Source organism: Pseudoliparis swirei, chromosome 24 (genome assembly GCF_029220125.1).
Source record: "Pseudoliparis swirei isolate HS2019 ecotype Mariana Trench chromosome 24, NWPU_hadal_v1, whole genome shotgun sequence".
NCBI lineage: Eukaryota > Metazoa > Chordata > Actinopteri > Perciformes > Liparidae > Pseudoliparis > Pseudoliparis swirei.
This window is the reverse complement of record NC_079411.1, coordinates 26,445,113-26,464,937: the sequence shown is the minus strand read 5'-3', so window position 1 is coordinate 26,464,937 and position 19,825 is coordinate 26,445,113.

The following is a 19,825-nucleotide window of genomic DNA, read 5'->3' as shown; positions in this document are numbered from 1 at the left end:
GGAACAAATGACACGCTGTGAAGAAATTGGGAAGCAGAGGGGAGCAGAGAGAGAGAGAGAGAGAGAGAAAGGAGTCAAGAAGTGAGACTCCTGTGGAGTCTGTGAAGGATGCGCCTCCGCTTCCTTGCTTTTTTTCCATTTATAAAAAATAAAAAAAACTGACACGTCGGAGAGAGATTTTTAAATCGTGTATTCCTCTCGGCGTCGGCAAAACTTTATTCTCTCTTTCTGCAGATTTTGACTGAATATTGGATCTTCACACACGGCTCAGTTCTCGCCGTTGAAAGAGATTCCAGCTCCGATCATCAATAATATTCGCTAATTTTCGCAGCTTGAGAGTTTTTTTAAAGAAGAATAATCCAAAAAATCACAGAGGATATTTATTCACGGCCTTTTCCCACATTCTGTTCATTCAGTGAAGACATAAACGTCTAATCTGTACTCTGGGATTTAGATCTCGAGCTTTTGTAAACACACACGCATATACACACATGGACACATACACACACGCACAGAGACACACACACATACATAGACACACACACAGACACACACATACACACACACACATACTGTACATAGACACACACAGACACACACACACAGACATAGACACACGCACACACACAGAGACACACACATACATAGACACACACACAGACACACACACAGAGACATACACACACACACACACATACTGTACATAGACACACACACACACAGAGACACACACACATACATAGACACACACACAGACATAGACACACACATACAGACACACACACACACACACAGTGGCAGTGGGTTTCCAGGAAGCTGTAACGTGTGACTGAGATTCAGCTGCAACAAAGACGTAAAGAGAGAGAGACGCACAAGCGAGAGGTCAGAGGTCAAATGTGTGTTGAGACGGACGTCGTGATGAACTTGTACGTCTTTGAGACAGAAATAGAAAAAGAGACGTGTGTGTGTGGGTGTGTGTGTGTGTGTGTGTGTGTGACAGAGAGACCCGTCTCAACGCGACGCATTTCATCACAGTCCAGGAGCAGTTAACCGAAAACCACGATCATCCTTTTTTTCTTCCTCTTCTCTTTCCTCTCACCCTGTGTGTCTCGTTTTGCCCCCCCCCCCCCCCCTCCCCCGACACAGACTGTTGATTCCAGGCAGCTTTCCCCTTAATGGAAAGCTAAAGGTGTTCTGGCTCATTCCGCATGTGTCTGAGTCTAATGCAACAACACTCCAAACGGAGCTAGTTATTCTATTATCACCGAGGTTGTGTGCGCGTGTGTGCGTGTGTGTGCGTGTGTGCGTTTGTGTGTGTGTGCGTGTGCGATTCCCAATGTAAGGTTGTTTAACCGTCTGAGTCACAAAGGATGAGTCAGTCACGGCGTGAAAGCTGATTGGAAAGAAGATCCCCCCCCCCCCCAACCCCCACGTCAGCCACTCGTACGTCAGACCCTGGAGCGCCGAGAGGCCCTCGGATAAACGTGGAACGCTCCCATCAGATGGATTTTTAAATTCCGCAGCAGCAAAGGATTTATTTTCTTCGGAAACACGTGTCCGCAAAAAAAGAAAGAAATGAGATAGTAAAATCTTTTTTATTAATAATTTCAATTATGGGTAAATTGAGTTACTAAAATTTTTTTGATTAAGAATTCAAATTATGTGTAAAATATGATACTGAATGTTTTTATTAAGAATTACAATTCTGAGTAAATTGAGATACTAAAATGTTTTAATTAATAATTAAAATGATGTGTAAAGTGAGATATTAAAGTGGAGAAAAGCACTTATTCCACAGCAACAAAAAGTATGTTAACTATCCAATCGTGAAGAGGATCATTTACAGAATAAAAGAGCCTGGCCACCATGACTCATGATGCTCTGGACAGTTTAGTTTAGTTAGAGTTTTGCTTTTAGACGAGACATCACCTGAACAATTTCATATATTAAAAAAGTGTGTCGGTACTTGATATTGATTCCAGTTCTGTGTGGGATCAGCATTGGGAACGAGGACCGGGATCACGAGCTGCAACAGGAACCTGATGCTGTGATGAGCTTCTTCTGCTCAGTTCAATTCAGCTCAATTATTCATGAGACATTTTGAATTTGTTGTTGCATGGCAGAAAAAAAACAGACAAAAGGGACCAAAAAAAAAGAAAACTCCTTTACTTGATATATTATCCAATGAGCCTGCAGCATGAAGACATTACTGTAACTCAACAGCCTTGCAGATTACTCCCTAAAATACACATTACTGCACATCTGTGTGCATCCCCTAATAAAATAAATAGCATCTCTACACCCCAAAATGACTTAATAATGTGTTAGAGTCACTGAAAACGGGCACTTCGCACATGATGGACATCGGGCTCCGGATGCGCGTGAATTAAGTTTAACAATATTTAATGGCACGAAGTTCAAACAAACAATTAAGGCTCACGGTTGTGGGTTTCGTAGTGAAAGAGGACGATATTTCTCCAGTACAGAGTATTAGTCCCAAAATCAGCCAATCACGTACTTTAAAAAGGTTAGTCCATCCTCTAACACCTTCCTGTTGGCTCAAAGTCCCGCTATCAAAATGGAGAGGTCAAAGGTCACGAACCCCGGGTCAAAACGTCACTTCTGGTCAAATCACTAAACAAGTATTTTCACAATAAAAGTCCCGTCTGTTATTGTCTGCATTAAAGTCACTTCACGGGTTTCGACAATCTGAAATACTAAACTAACATTCACTCTTATGCAACACACGTTAATTCTTGCCATTTACATTTGCATAGAGTAAACATTGCCCCTATGCTTCATAACACATTAATAACAATATTCTGCCTAATATTTCCCATTATAATATCTTTCTATATGTATTAATTTAAAGCATAAGACTTCCTCTGCACATGTGCAAAATCAAAATCAACTATTACAACCTAACAAATGCTTAATAATTGCAGAATATTCACACAGTGATGTGTCAACGGTGAAATATACAAAACCATGAAGTTGAAAAGCAAACCTTGGCAGCCAGTATTTACCAACACAAAAAAAACACCACATTCCTTTATTAAAATTTTTTCTTTTGGGTGAGTTGAAGGCCAGAGTGTGAGCCGGGGGCGAATTTGATAAAAAGGTTTCATTTCGTAGTTCCCAGCAGTCCGTCGTGTAAATACTGCAATAAAGTCTTGATCCCCCCCCCCCCCCCCGTTGAATGATCTCCTCTTATGGGAGAGTTTATGTAATATCCCCCACATGCAGAGGAGACCGTGTTCCTCCTCCTCTCTTCTTCTGTCCTCTTCCAAACGGCAGAGTCTGTTCATCTGGAGGAAGATAAAAGGATGACTTTTGCTCATTGATATAAATAAATGGTAGAGAGAGAGAGAGAGGGAGAGAGGGAGAGGCGAGGCCGCGTGGGAGGGGAAGATGTCCTCGGGGGGCCAAAGAAGGAGTCGAAGAAGAGAGGGATGAGCCCACCGCAGAGGAGGTGGAGGGTGAGACGGGAGGTTGAGAATGAAGAGCGGGGAGAGTGTGCGTGGAGAGAAGGAGAGAAGAAAGAGAGAGGGAAGAGGAGCGGAGGGAGGCGGATGAAGGAGCTGTAGAGGAGGAGAGGGTGATGGAGAGAATAAAGCTAATTTTGAGAGAATGGGATTTCCAGCACATAGGATCACAGCTGTCATCAAAGGGTGCATGTGACTCTGTGTGTGTGTGTGTGTGTGTGTGTGTGTGTGTGTGTGTGTGTGTGAGAACATGAATGTGTGTGTGTGTGTGTGTGTGTGTTCACTTTTTCCTGCTACCTACGCGCTCGCACATATATTTGCATGCTTGAATTATCCGTGAGTGTTTCTCTGGTTTTTATGAGCTCGTCTGTCATCTTTACCGACGAGCCCGCATGCTTTTATATGTGTGTATTACGGCGTGTGTACTGTGTGTGTGTGTGTGTACTGTGTGTGTGTGTGTGTGTGTGTGGTCTTTATCTCCTCCACCGGTGCTTCTCGGAGAGTCCATTTATATGAAGTACCAGTTAACCTTTCCTTCCCGTCCGGCCGCGCGGCATCGGGGCGTTTTATGAACCGGGTCAGGTGACGTATCGCCTCTCCTCCCGACGCTCCCCCTCCTCATCCCTCCATCACACCACTCCTCCTCATCCCTCCATCACACCACTCCTCCTTATTGGTCCTCTCTTCTCTTCTTCACGGACAAAATGAAGGTGGCATCTGGAACCGAAAATGTTCTTCAGAGTGACGCCATGGAAGAACCATATTTGTTTCCACAAAGAACCTTCCAAACCAGAAGCACGTCTTTAAAGAGTTATTTTATAAAGGTGTCTCAAAGAACCTTAAAAATGGTTCTTTAAGGCACCATTTGTGGTTCCACAAAGAACCTCTAAAACCAGGGTTCTTTAAAGAACCATGTCTATAAATAGTTCTTCAAAGAACCTATAAAGGTGCCTCAAAGAACCTTAAAAATTGTTCTTTAAGGCACCATATCTGGTTCCCCAAAGAACCTTTCAAGCCAGGGTTCTTTAAAGAACCATGTCCATAAAGAGTTCTTCAAAGAACCTATAAAGGTGCCTCAAATGAAAGAATGGTTCTTCAGTCGGTGATGGTTCTTCGTCGAACCACAACGTCTTTTAAAGAACCCTTTAAGAACCATTATTTTTCTGTGTGTACCTCTTTTTTCCATCCTCCTCCTCCTCTTCAATGTATGCATGCCTCCGCCGTCCACCACAGTAATAAAAGTGGATAGGAGACAGCGAGGAGGAAAAAGAAAGGAACAGAAGGGTACATAGTGAAAGAGAGAGAACATCTCTATCCCATCCTCTTCTTTCTTCTTTTTCTTAAAAGACGTCCAAAAGAGAAACCCGAGGAATGGAAAGTGACAAGAGGAGAAGAGCAGAGGTCAGAGACAGAGGGGGGGGCGAGGACGTCAAGCGGGCTGAGAGACGCACTTCCTGTTGCTCCGGCGCGGTGGGACACGGCGCCGCTCAGCGTGGAGCAACACGGGGTTCATGTGAGCGACGGAGGTCGGGGCGATGACGCCTTCAGGGACACGACGGCTCAGGTCACAGGTGTCAAACACGAGGCCCGCGGGCCGAATCGGGACCGCCGCGTCACCATTTACCTAAAGAGTTCTTCAAAGAACCTATAAAGGTGTCTCAGAGAACCTTCTAAACATATTCTTTAAGGCACCATTTGTGGTTCCTCAAAGAACCTTTCAAAGCAGGGTTCTTTAAAGAACCATGTCCATAAATAGTTATTCAAAGTACCTATAAAGGTGCCTCAAAGAACCTTAAAAAAATGGTTCTCTGAGGCATCATTTCTGGTTCCACAAAGAACCTTTCAAACCAGGGTTCTTTAAAGAACCATTTCCTTCAGGGTGGTTTTTCATAGAACCACAAAGCCTTTTAAAGAACCCTTTAAGAAGCATTATTTTGTTGTGTATCCCTGTTTTTTCCTCCTCCTCCTCCTCCTCCTCCTCCTTCCTCTTCAATGTATGCATGCCTCCTCCGTCCACCACAGTAATAAAAGTGGACAGGAGACAGCGGGGAGGAAAAAGGAAGGAACAGAAGGGTACAAGGGATGACAGCTTAGGTCACAGGTGTCAAACACGAGGCCCGTGGGCCGAATCGGGACCTTATGTGGCCCTTGTTGGCTTGAAAGACGTATGATCACCTTTTCCTCAAGAAATTAAAGAAACATATCCTGCACTTTTATTATTACATGTCATATTATTACAAACATGTTACATTCATACACTACAGGGAGCAACTCAGGGTGAGTGTCTTGCTCAAGGACCATCAACTATAGGGCGGGGATTGAACCGCCAACCTCCTGAATGAAAGACGGACCTGCTCACCTCTGACCTCACAGTCGCCCGTTTAGCTGGATTAATGTGGATGTGATGGATTTTATTAGAGAAATGTTCTTCTGTTCAATATTTCTAAACTCAAATAAACAACAATCAAAAAGAAAGAGAGTTATTTAACAATATTTCCAGGAGTAGTTTATACAGTTTTTCAGTTATAACTTTTTGAGGGCGGCCATGACACTCAAAGGACGATAAAAAAAATAAGTCACTTTTTAGGATCCTTTCCTCCTTTCCTACCTTCCTTGCCTCCTTTCATTCCTTCCTTGCCTTTTTTCCTTCCTTCCTTTCCAATTGTCCTTGCCTCCTTCTCTTTCTTCCTTGCCTCCTTCCTTTCCTATACCTTCCTTTCCTGCTTTCCTTCCTTCCTTGCCTACTTTCCTTCCTTCCTACCTTCCGTTCCTCCCTTCCTTGCTTCCTTTCCTTCCTTCCTTCCACCCTTGCCTCCTTTCCTGCCTTCATTTCTTACATCCTTCCTTGCCTAGCTTCCTTCCTCCCTCCCTCCCTCCCCCCCCCCCCCCACACACGCCTCCTTTCATTCCTTCCTTGCCTTCTTTCCTTCCTTCCTTTCCTGTCGTCCTTGCCTCCTTCCTTTCCTTTCCTATCTTCCTTTCTTCCCTTCCTGCTTTCCTTCCTTCCTGGCCTACTTTCCTTCCTACCTTTTCTTCCTCCCTTCCTTGCCTCCTTTACTTCCTTCCACCCATGCCTCCTTTCCTGCCTTCATTTCTTACATCCTTCCTTCCTTGCCTAGCTTCCTTCCTCCCTCCCTTTCCTCCCCCCGACACACACACTCGAATTACCAAGCTGCTTGCCAGCCCCTAAAAAGTCCCGTATAAGAAAAGAAGAAAAGGCGTAAGACTCTCTCTCAAGGACAGAAATAGAATATTTACTGAAAGACAAAGACATTAATATCGTGCGTTGTCAGGTAAATAATGAAGGTTGCGGGATCAAACGCCAGTGCCTCGGTTTCTTTGGATTTATTTTAATGGCCTTGAGAAAGTGTTTTTAAAAGTCTACTTCTATCGCAAATTACTCAAAAAATTTGTCATGTGGCAGAATTTCATTAAAGACTTTTGGTTACGGTCAGTTGAGGAATTTGTGTCTCCTCGATAACGTCGAGTAAAAATAAATATGTGAAGGTCATCGACGTCTCAATTTAGTTCATAGACTGATGACATATTCATGGTAATTAGGCCAGAAAAGGCCCTATTGAAACTGTCATGTTTATTTTTAAATGGCCTATTTGGGGACTTTATCACATTTTATAACGTATTAAATATTTTTATGCATTTCAGGACTTGTGAATAATTTGATATTTTAGGTGTCTTGCATTTGGGAATGTAAATATTGCTCTATAGCGCCCCCTAGAAAGTGTTTTGGCCACACCCCCAATAAACGATTGACTTGAAATTTGACACACACATCCGGTTGTGTCTGATCTACAAAAAAGTCAATCAGAGCGTATTGATATCTCATTGTGTTTAGAAGTTATGGACCAATGAGCCTCTAAGGGGGCGTGGCTTAGTAAATGAAAATGCATAACGTCCAAAACATGTGTAGCATATGCTCAGCGTCACATCCTTTAACTTAACCTGTCATTTGATTCAGATCTTATGAAAGCTAGCTCCTCCCCATCCCACCTCACAGATGACGTCACCGTTTCCATAGTAACACTTATTTGATTCTTTGGTGTCTTGATTAATTTAAAATAATTTACTTTACTTTGATTTCTTTAGTATCCGGTAGACTCGACCATCATCCCAGAGAAAACCAAAGCCTCTTGAATGAGTTGATCATAATGTAACATTCACCTTGAATCAGTCCTGAGAACTATAGCTTTAATGAAAATTATGCTTTTTTCCACATTAAAGTGCTGCTGCTCCATCAAGGTGGAGCAATCAGGAACAACAGTCATCCACAATGAATAAATAACGTACAGGCCAATTCTGCATTAATATAGATACCCCCACTCTAATGCAGCTTTGCCTTCAAGTATAGCCTTAATATATATATATATATAAACACAGGCAGACAGTATGAGTCAAAAATATTTGTTTTTTTAACATGAAAACATGTACACGTACTGTTGTAGAAACAAAATATAAGAAGATGCAAGATGTCCCCCTTTAAACCTGTAGAGACATACAGTATATAAAGTCATGCAGTTAAACAGGTGGCTTCCTTTTCCAAGAGCAGAAAAATGCCATTTCAGGCCATTCGAACTACAGCCGAATCATAATTAATTAATTGGTTTCCCAGCCTAACTTCTGGGAGGGGCTTACCTACCGCACTGATTTGACCGACAGGTTCTGGACGGGGTTCGGTCCACTGAGAGTCGGCCGCTCACTTATCCAGTCAGTCACCTTCATAGAGTCTGACACCACACTGCTTTCTGCTAATTCAAACTTCACATCCAATCACTTTTCCCTTTCCTCATAAATCCTGTTAGACCCCGCCTCTCTCCCTGTCCTCCTATTAGTCGATCTCGTTTTTAATTCAGAGCAGCGAGTGAGCTATTTAACAGTCGCCGACACCAGGGGCGTCGTTAGGCCTTTTAAAGTTTTTTGTTGTTGTTGATGTCGTTAAATTAAACTATCGTTTCTCACATGGACACGTTATTTAAACTCTAACATGCTACATATATGCGTACGTTCAGGTTTGTATGTTTTCTCCTTCAAATTACAATCCAATAGCCTATCATCATACTTAACAATATAATACCCGGGCACTATGACCCTGGGGAGGCTGCCGCGCTGGCTTTCTCACTTTGCCAAGTAACGTCTCTCGTTAACTCAGCCAGGATTACAGCCAATGAGGTTAGCTCAAAGTAAAAGATGCACAGAGTGAAACTGTAAGTGCAGGTAGTTACAGAATGTGGCTGTATATATACAGGACTGTCTCAGAAAATTAGAATATTGTGATAAAGTTCTTTATTTTCTGTAATGCAATTAAAAAAACAAAAATGTCATGCATTCTGGATTCATTACAAATCAACTGAAATATTGCAAGCCTTTTATTCTTTTAATATTGCTGATTATTTTTTACAGCTTAAGAAAACTCTAAAATCCTATCTCATAAAATTTTAATATTTCCTCAGACCAAGTAAAAAAAAAGATTTATAACAGCTGAGTGTTTGTCAAGGCTCAGGAAACCCTTGCAGGTGTTTCGAGTTAATTAGACAATTCAAGTGATTTGTTTAATACCCTACTAGTATACTTTTTCATGATATTCTAATATTTAGAGATAGGATATTTGAGTTTTCTTAAGCTGTAAGCCATAATCAGCAATATTAAAAGAATAAAAGGCTTGCAATATTTCAGTTGATTTGTAATGAATCCAGAATGCTTGACATTTTTGTTTTTTGAATTGCATTACAGAAAATAAAGAACTTCATCACAATATTCTAATTTTCTGAGACAGTCCTGTATATAATATTATATAGTATATTGTTAGTTGTTAACGACTGTTAGCTGCTTACATTTAGCTTTACTTGAGGTAAATGAAAGAAAAACGTAAAAAACGGTCTCCAGTGAGCGAGAGTGTGAACGATCAAAGTCAAAATACAAGAAATTACTGTCGACATCTCTCTATTCTTTATATTATTATAATATTTGTTTACATTGAATGGTATATTTGACACTGAATGAGTTGATCTTTATCTCAGGGATATTGTCCAAATGAGCATAAAATATCACTATTATAGGCGATGTGGGTGAATGCGCAGGAATAAATCAGTCCAAGACGTTCTGGGTTTAACTCGTAACTTTAGTTCAACTCCACTTTTCTACACTGTACCGTCAAGTTCCCTACTTCTCTTCTTCTTCTCCTCTCTCACTTTACCCTCACACCTCCAGGCGCCTGAACAGCGCCGACTAGTGGTCATAACTAAGACATGTAATTCCGTTTACATTATATAATTTCACTCTAAAGGTGCGTTCACACCAAAAGCGAAACAATTTTTTCGCGCGACCGAATCCCATGAAAAGTCAACGTACAGATGCGTGTGGCTGCGATAGACGCAATATTTTCCCGGGCGGCACGTTTGGGGCGACGCGATGTGGGCGACGCGTTTACAGCGGCGCGTTTTCAGCGGCGCAATTTTCGCTCCGAGTTGAAATATTTCAACTTTGAGGCGGTCATCTCGCAACTCGGGCCAATCAGCTCTCGAGTTCCGCTCTCGTAGCTGGAAGCGGAAGTCTTTCAGACGTAACAGTAACTTCATCGGTGAAAGTGACCGAGCTGAGTGAGCCTACGGGTGATGTCATGAACCCAAACACGAGGGCGTTAGTGTGTGGGACGTCCACGACAAGTATAAAGCAGAACTAGTGGTGAGTTATTCTGGTGGATGAAGGAGATGATAACGGTCTTTACGGAGACGAGGCACGGAGATAAGCCCCGCCCCTCGCGGAGCGTCTCAACGCTTATGGTGAGAACACGGCGAACGGTCGAGCGAGTAAACTCTCGCGTTTTGGGTGACGCGAAAAATCGCTTCGCTTTTGGTGTGAACGCACCTTGAGTCTATGACCCTGAAATTCCGTCTCCAACAATGGATATCCGGGACACAACGCAGAGCAGACGAGTGGAGCCATCGTCTTCCGTTTCTGTGATGCTAGTTTCAAAAGTTAAACCACGCTGATGAAATTGTCACATTCCGAGTGAGAAGAAAAAGACAGGAGGCAAACAAAGAAACTATTTTCTCTTCTGAGCGGAGACACAGAGCTTTAGTTAATTGCCGTTAGACGTCAGAACATTATCGGCTTGGCATCGGAGTTGACTGGCAGCGAGATAAAAAACCTCATCAGAGTGATAAGAGGAGAGAAAAAAGGATGCGGAAATAGGAGGAAGAGAGAGAGAGAGGGATGAAAGATTAAAAGAGGGAGAAGGAAAGAAGAGGAGATGACGAAACAAGAGTTGGAGAAGGAGATAAGTCACGTGAAGAGGGTAAAATGAAAGAAATTCTAGTTTTAGTCCTATCTATGAAAGGGAGATGTTTTATCCACTCGTCACCAAACTGCTGGTGATCAGCAGTTCGACTGGTTGCCAGCAATAATGAAATATAATAATATAAATAGAGGAAAAAACATCCGTATTCGCCTGTTTTGGGACCGTTTGAGTCCTCGTAGAATCCAGGATTTCACTTTTCGTTTTCATATTCTCCATCTTCCCCTCTTTGTCTTTAAGCTTGCCCTCTATTTCTCTCTCCCGCACCAATATTTTAGTTTTCGTCAAGTCTTCTGCTTTCATCTGTGTCTTATTTTTTTTGGTGGGCGGGGGGTTTGTTTCTTAGTTTGTGCCGTTTGATTTGCTTTCCCTCTTACCAATATTCAACTCTCGTACTTCATGTGATTCTCTGCCGCCTCTTTATATACCCTTCGCTCGCACTTGGCTTGTACTTCGGCAATCAAATTCTGATCACATCTTTATATCAAAGATACCAAAACCCTCCAGGAGGCACTAGACTTTCATTTGATGAAACTTGCTTATAATCCTTTCAAAACTGTAAATCCAAGGCTTAGTTTTAACCATCCACCTTCTGCTTGCATAACACTTCCTTGACAGTTTGGAAAGCACTCGATGTTCTTGGTTTACCAACCACAATCTGCAAAGCACACAGCAGTAACGTTTACCTTTTTAGCACGAGGTTAACGGAGGAAGAGAAAAATATGGTCAACATGATGAAAGTTCAGTATGTTAAATTAATTGCATTCATTGTGTATATTATCTAGTGTGTACTACCATCCATCCCAAGCCTTGTCTTCCTATCAATTCATAACTTTGTGATTGTGCCTTTAATAGCTATAGTAGCCACGGTTTCAGTCCCAGATGTTGTCCAAGGTATCCACTTCCTGTAATGTTGGAGAGCCTTTATTGAAAGGACGTCTTCTTTTTATAGTTACCTGTCACCTTGTTCTTGTTTTTAAAAAAACCTTTTTTCTTCTTTTTCTTCTGGAATATTCAATTATTGCCCATTGTTCTGATTGTGGATGTGGACTTGATGGAAGAGAAAAGTCTGGTTTTGCTTGCTTAGCTGTCTTAAGTCTGCCTGGAGATTCTCCAACATGCAATAACCATGCAAAGATCTGTTCATTTGAATTACCTTCTGTTCATTTTGGAGAGCCCAACATCAGAAATTGCAAACTGCCCTCAGAGGACTTTACAATCTGTACACATACGACATCCCTGCCCTTTGACCTCACATCAGATCAGGAAAAACTACCCAAAAAACAGAAAAAACTGTTTCACGGATAGACAGAAGTAATAGATGTCATGTGACCAGATAAACAGAGTTACAGAGTTACAACACATTCAATGAATAGAGGTCTGGCTATATTATAAGAAGTTATCCCTTTCCTTTTACACCAACCTTATGAATGCATGATATAATTCCTTCCTGGTGTACGTCAGAAGGATGCATTGCAGAGTCTCTAGATATGATCTCATCATTCAATTCAATATTCAGTTTATTTTATATAAGCCCAATATCACCTCGAAGACCACCAACGTTAATCACGGAGTTCCACAAGGTTATGTGCTTGGACCACTTTTATTTACCTAATATATGCTCCCTTTTGGGAAACACTCCATAAACGTTCATTGTCATGCAGATGATACTTAATTATATCTATCGATCAAACTGGAGGAGACCAACCAGCTCGCTAAATTTCAAGCATGTCTTAAAGACATAAAAACATGGATCATCTCTCTCTTGCATCAATGCAGCTCTGTGAGACTTGCCGTCTCAGAATATGTCAAAAAGAAGGTCATCTGTGTATTAATATTTGGAGGCATAGTGACCGCTATCAAGGTTATTGGTAAATTATTGTAGCAGGTGAGCTATAACCTCAGACAGACAGGAACATGATAGCATCTGGAAGTCATAATTAACTCTGCAGGATGCCTTTTTCCTCAGTACCGGAACGTTCGTTCTTTCTCGGGGAAGGTACATCATTTCATTAAAAAGATAATTTTACTGAAGAGTGAAATTGAAAGACATCATTTTCACAGGATTAATTTGCCCTCGAAAACATTCAACTTTAAAGTGTCTGGGGATTGTGATACTTTTTGGAGAGAGAGCCAGGCAACTGTTTCCCCCCTGTTTCCAATACTTAGAGCTAAGCTAAGCTAAGCTAACCAGCTGCTGGCAGATGGTATCTCGTTATGTGTCGCAGATATACTCCCGGTCGGAAACAGCAGTGGGATACACTCCGGTACGCGAGAGAAAACGAGATGGGGCAGACATTGCCAACTAAAAAGAGCAGACAGATGTTAGCGACTGGAGCCGGGTAGAAACGGGCAGTAAAAGTGTCAAGTGGCAGCACATGTGCGGTGTTTTAGTTTGTCTAAGCATGTCTTGTGAATTCCCGTGTCTCGCTCCTCGTCGGCTGGGTGAAGGGAACGGGGGGTTTGCATCTCGGAGTGAGCTTCAACGCCGGCTCTGGAGGACCAATTACAGTCTCCCCGACCACGGTCTGGAAGTTAAGCGGGAATTTAACACAAGCAAATGAGCCGCGGTGGCACATGGCGTACAGGAGGAGAACAAATGTAAAAAATATATATATATTCTGAAACATTAGAGTTTTTTCCCAAGAGATCGGAAAGGACCCGTCTAGAAACTAATCGAATGCACGTATGAGGAAAAGCAACACACATGGGTAATGACGACAGTGGTGAGCAGGTCCGTCTTCCAATCGGGGGGTTGGCGGTTCAATCCCCGCCCTAGTCGATGTGTCCTTGAGCAAAACACTAAACACTGAGTTGTTCCCTGTAGCTGTGTTTACGGTGTGTGAATGTAACATGGTTGTTAGTCGATTTGGATAAAAGCGTTAGCTAAAAACGACATGTGAATGATATGATGGCATGAGACGGGAAGCGAAGTTGTGTCTTTTCAGGAGTTTTATTTTAAAAAATTAACTGTGCTCGCCATCTTGAAAGTCATGAGTAAAAGCATCTAAGGTATATAAATGTAACATGATTGCAAGTCGCTTTGGATAAAAGCGTTAGCTAGAAATGACATATAAATGACATAATGGCATGAGACGGGAAGCAAAGTTGTGTCTTTAAAGGAGGTTCTTTTTTTTTTTTAAAGAACTGCGCTCGCCATCTTGAAAGTCATAAGTAAAAGCATCTAAGGTATATAAATTTAACATGATTGCAAGTCACTTTGCATAAAGGTGTTAGCTAAAAACGACATGTAAATGACATAATGACATGAGACGGGAAGCGTAGTTGTCTTTCCAGGAGTTTCATGAAAAAAAAAGAACTGCGCTCGCCATCTTGAAAGTCATAAGTAAAAGCGTCTAAGGTATATAAATTTAACATGATTGCAAGTCACTTTGCATAAGGGCGTTAGCTAAATGAAATATAACAAAAGCATGTCCCGTATAGTTAATAATTACCGTTTCTATTCACAACTGTTTAACATGGGCATCGGAGCAGCATGTGGTCATTTTTTTTAAATCAACGGTATTTTCTTGTGGTAAAAAGACAATGAGGGCGTCTTAGTAAAGTTGTCACTTTCTTCAGTTGCACTGATTGATCTGCTCAGTGAGAGCAATAGAATTAATTGAGTCAGTGCAGATAAATGGCGGTGCACTGATCGTCCAGTGGCTTTCAAGCCATTGATTGGTCCCTTATCTTGGCTAATAAGATGCTGTTAGAGGACAGGGTGGCAGTGGTTATTCAGATCAAAGCCACTTAGTGCTGCCGGTTTCCTCGCCTGCAGCTGATTACACCAATAACAATTGCATTATCAAACGCAATTAACACCAAGGATCGTTTGTTCGTTGAGGCATGTGTCGCGGTTGTCAAAGCAGTGGTATCTTTGTTGTATTAATATCTATATTTAGATGCCTCGTGGCAATATGACAAAGGTTCACATCTTAGCTTGCTTTGTGTTTTGGGGGTAACGTTTTCCTGCAAAGCTTTTCTTCTTATGATTGTTTGTGTGTGAGTGACAAATAAATATTGGATATTGAACCCCACAGAGGTAAAATTAATGTTTGAAATGTGTCTACTTTGAACGTTTAAACTGTAAACTTTATAAAATAGGAATAGTAATTTTTACGTTTTGATAAACCAAGACGCTATTTAAGCATTATTTCATTGAGTTTGATCAACTCCTGTTCATGTTAGTCCATCATGTGTGAATGAGTGGCTTCATCTATCTGTCTGCTTGTATCAGGACCTCGTATGTTTTACCAAGTTATCATAATGCGTCTTCTGTGTCCTCTTCCGACACACAGAACAATGAAGGTACCATCTGGAACCAAAAATGGTTCTTCAGAGTGATGCCATAGAGTAACCATTTTTCGTTCCACAAATAACCTTTCAAACCAGGGTTCTTTAAAAATAGTTCTTCAATGAACCTATAAAAGTGTCTCAAAGGAGCTTATAAAACAGTTCTTCAGTCACCATTTCTTGTTCCACAAAGAACCGTTCAAACCAGGGTTCTTTATAGAACCATTTCCTGAAAGAGTTCTTCAAAGAACCGATAAAGTTGTCTCAAAGAACCTTAACAATTACTTCTTGAAGGCATCATATATGGTTCCACAAAGAACCTTTCAAACTAGGGTTCTTTAAGGAACCATTTCCTTAAAGAGTTCTTCAAATAACCTATAAAGGTGTCTCAAAGAACCTTATAAAATGGTTCTTTAGGCACTATTTCTGGTTCCACGAAGAACCTTTCAAAACAGGGTTCTTTAAAGAACCATTTCCTTAAATAGTTCTTCAAAGAACCTAGAAAGGTGTCCCAAAGAACCTTAAAAAATTATTCTATCAGGCACCATTTCTGGTTCCCCAAAGAACCTTTAAAAAAATTGTTCTATAAGGCACCATTTATGGTTCCACAAATAACCTTTCAAACCAGGGTTCTTTGAAGAACCATTTCTTTAAAGAGTTCTTCAAAGAACCAAAGGTGTGTCAGAGAACCTTCAACAAATGGTCTTTAAGGCACCATTTATGGTTCCACAAAAAAACTGTCAAACCAGGGTTCTTTAAAGAACCATATCCCTAAAGAGTTCTTCAAAGAACCTTTAAAGGTGTCACAGAGAACCTATGATGGAGCCTCAAATGAACAAATGATTCTTCGTTAGGTGAACCACAAAGCCTTTAAAGAACCATTTAAGAACCTTTATTTTTCTGTGTGCATGTCTGAAAGTCCCTCGGCAGACGGGTACAGGACTGCATGCTGGTCCTTCTAAATAATGTGGAAGCTGAGACTCAATCCTGTCCTTGAGGCATGTCTCTGCTTACCTTGCAATCATCTTGTCAGGCTTTAAGTAAAACACGTTGGTCCGAACCACTGAGCTATGGCCGTGGTTTAGGCGAAGCCATTCGTGGACATTGGTTTGGGGGGGGTCAGGGGTCAGGTGAGACATCTCAACTGAGAGGAAGTAGAGGGAGAAGACACACCAGACTGTATGAGGGCATTACTCTCTGTACCTCTCTGTGGGTAAAGAATGGATGTTCTTCGGAGAACCTTCCAAAGCACTGAGATACGTCACTGAGGAACTTCCCCCCCCCCCGCTTAAGTGTTCTTTCAGCTGAAAACGTGTCACAGGTCCATTTTAATGTGTCAACATTGGCACATTTTCAAAGCAGAATCAATGTCTGTTTTCATCTCGGTTGATTTCCTGTTAATTTAAACTATTATCCCTCACGGATCTATATTCAAGTGAAATGAGAATACTATAATCACGCGTCACGTCTACTTTGAATACATTCAACTTTAATGATGCACTTTATCTCTTTCACGCATGGCCTGCTCTCTTTTTTTTGGAAAGTGAGTCACAGGTGTTGAATTGATGGAAAGCGTTGAAAGTAACTTTATTTTTTATCGTCTGTTCATAATGCAGCACAGGCAACCGTGACACCTCACCTAACCCAGATAAATACCATAATTATCACCGAATGTCTCACAGCTCACCCGTCTGTCGATCGGCCGTTGTATCCATCATGCCTTCTCAAACACACACACACCCACACAAACACACACACAGAGACACACACATGATGTGTCACATCTGTATCCATCATAGCAATTCAAAGTGAGATTTAGTGCGACGGCCTGGCAGGGTAAAGCGCACTGTGGGCGAGTTCGTATTAAAGTGTCGACTGAAGTGGGCCAGATTGTGTTTGGCAGTCTCCCCCATTCATCTACGCTAACGCCCCATTCTGCCTCCATCCATCCCCAAGGCTGAAGGAGACTGGAGAGCACAGAGGACAGGGGGGGGGGGAGCTAGGCAAGGAAGGAAGGATATGAGTTGAAGGAGACTGGAGAGGACGGGGAGGGAAGGAAGGATACAAGCTGAAGGAGACTGGAGAGCACAGAGGGGGGGGGGGGGGAGAGCTAGGCAAAGAAGTAAGGATGTAAGAAATGAAGGGAGGAAAGGAGGAAGAAAGGGTAGGAAGGAAAGGAGGCAAGGAAGGAAGGAAATCAGGAAAGGAAGTAAGGAAGGTAGGAAAGGAAGGAGGCAAGGAAGAAAGAAAAGGAGGCAAGGGCGATAGTAAAGGAAGGAAGGAAAGGAGGCAAGGAAGGAAGGAAAGCAGGAAAGAAAGAAAGGACGATAGGAAAGGAAGAAAGGAAAGGAGGCAAGGGGGGTGATGAATGAAAGTGGAAAAATATTTGTGAAAAAAAAAGAGTTGAATGTGAAGAAGAGGGAGGTGAGACTAAACGGTGAAGGTGGACTGTGACGCGTAGCGATGCGTCGTTTAGTATTGTCGGGGTTCACTGTGTGTGATGAACAAGTTCTTCAACATTCATGTTTTAAAACGAGCTGCAAGAGAAACACACGAGCGAATGGGATGAAACGGCCAGCAGAGAGAAGACGAGGAGGAGGAGGAAGATGTGTGGTAATGAGCTGGAGGGGCGACGACACATGAGCGGACACACACACACACACACACAGAGACACACACAGATACACATACAGACACACACACACACACATAGACACACACACACAAACAGAGACACACAGACACACACATACACACACACATAGACACACAGACACATATACACACAAAGAAACACAGACACACACATACAGAGACACACACAGATACACACACACATAGACACACACATACACATACACACACACACATAGAAACACACAGAAACACAGACACATACACACAAACAGAGACACACAGACACACACACAGACACACACACACACACAGACACACACAGATACACACACACATAGACACACACATACACATAGACACACACACACACACACATAGACACACACACAGAAACACAGACACATACACACAAACAGAGACACACAGACACACACACAGACACACATAGACACACACACATAGACACACATACACATATACACACACAGAAACACAGACACACACACAGAGACACACACAGACCCCCCCCCCCCCCACGCACACACACACAGAGACACAAGCTCAATGTGCTGAGACACTATCAGCATGCTCTCATTTAGCCATTACCACTTTTAAGTGTGTGTTACCATGGCAACAGTGTGATTTATTTCCCCAATTAGGAGTTAGTGAACTTGCTCACTTACGGCCGGTAATATCAAGCGGCACATAAATTACCTTCCGGCGCTCTATTCACTATTTAAAAACAAAGGAATATCACCATCTCTCATCTCCCCAACTACACACGTCTGAATCAAGACTTCTGCTTCCTAGTCCAACAACGAGATATTATATCATAATTATGTGTCACAACTTAATTGCCAATTAATGCGCCCGCTTCAAAAGGATGTGACTGTGCAGGCTTCAGACCCAAAAGCAGCCTCTCTCATCCATCTGGCTGAGAGGAAGATAAACACAGGGAGTCGGCCGGCAGGTGGGAACGTAATGGAATCAATTAGCCAAACATTCATGATTTATAATGCCGAGAAAGCTTCATTTACTTTCTTTCACGCTCTTATACTGACATTGTTTGTTTAAAATGTTTATTGCGATGATAACATATGAATCCCGTCCCTTTATGTGACTAATTAAATGAGAGCCAGTGTTTGTTGGGAGTATGTGTGTGTATACGAGATTTAATAGTTTGTTATTATTTCTCACTGTTATATATATTTATTTATATATATATTTATATATATATATTTATTTCTAGATATATACATATATATATATATAAACGTGTCTCAAATAACCTTCAAACATTGGTATGTATGCAAATGTATACATATATATATATTGTATACATTCATAAATATATAGATATATATACATATATATCTATATATTTATCTTTTTTTATACATATATATATACATTTATATATTCATATATATACATATATATATTTGTATATATTTATATATATATATATACATATATATATATATATATTTTTATACATATATATACATATATATATTTATATATAAATATACATATATATATTTTTTTTTTTATTATACCTGTTATTGTCCCTGTGGCTCTGCCTCTCTCCCCGGCCTCTTACAGCTTCATCCCATATTCTGGTCCACGCCATCATCGCACACGGCGGCTTCAACTGCAATTACCTGTATCATCACACATTCACACACACACACACACACACACACTGCAGAAAGCATTAGAGTCCAGATCTGTGTGCATAACCCCACTCTGCCCATGTGGACGATGATTGGACTTAATCTGCCTGAAGTCGGGGATCCACTAGAACGTCATATTTGCTTTATTATAAACCATATTCACTTTAACCTTCGTGGAAAATACCGACAAAAACAAAAGCTCTTGTGGTGCATCTCCATATTTGTCTGACTCGGTTGTGGAACACACAGATAAGAGAACAGATAGTCGCTTCCTCTTTCCTGTTCCAGTGATGCGGTGAGATGAAGTTCCTCCTGAACTCTGATCAAAGTTTGATTCTGTTTGTGCGCCGTGGAATTTTGGTAGTCGGTCATATTAGGATTGTGTAGATAAGTTTTCTATCTCTCTCGGTACTGAAACAGTT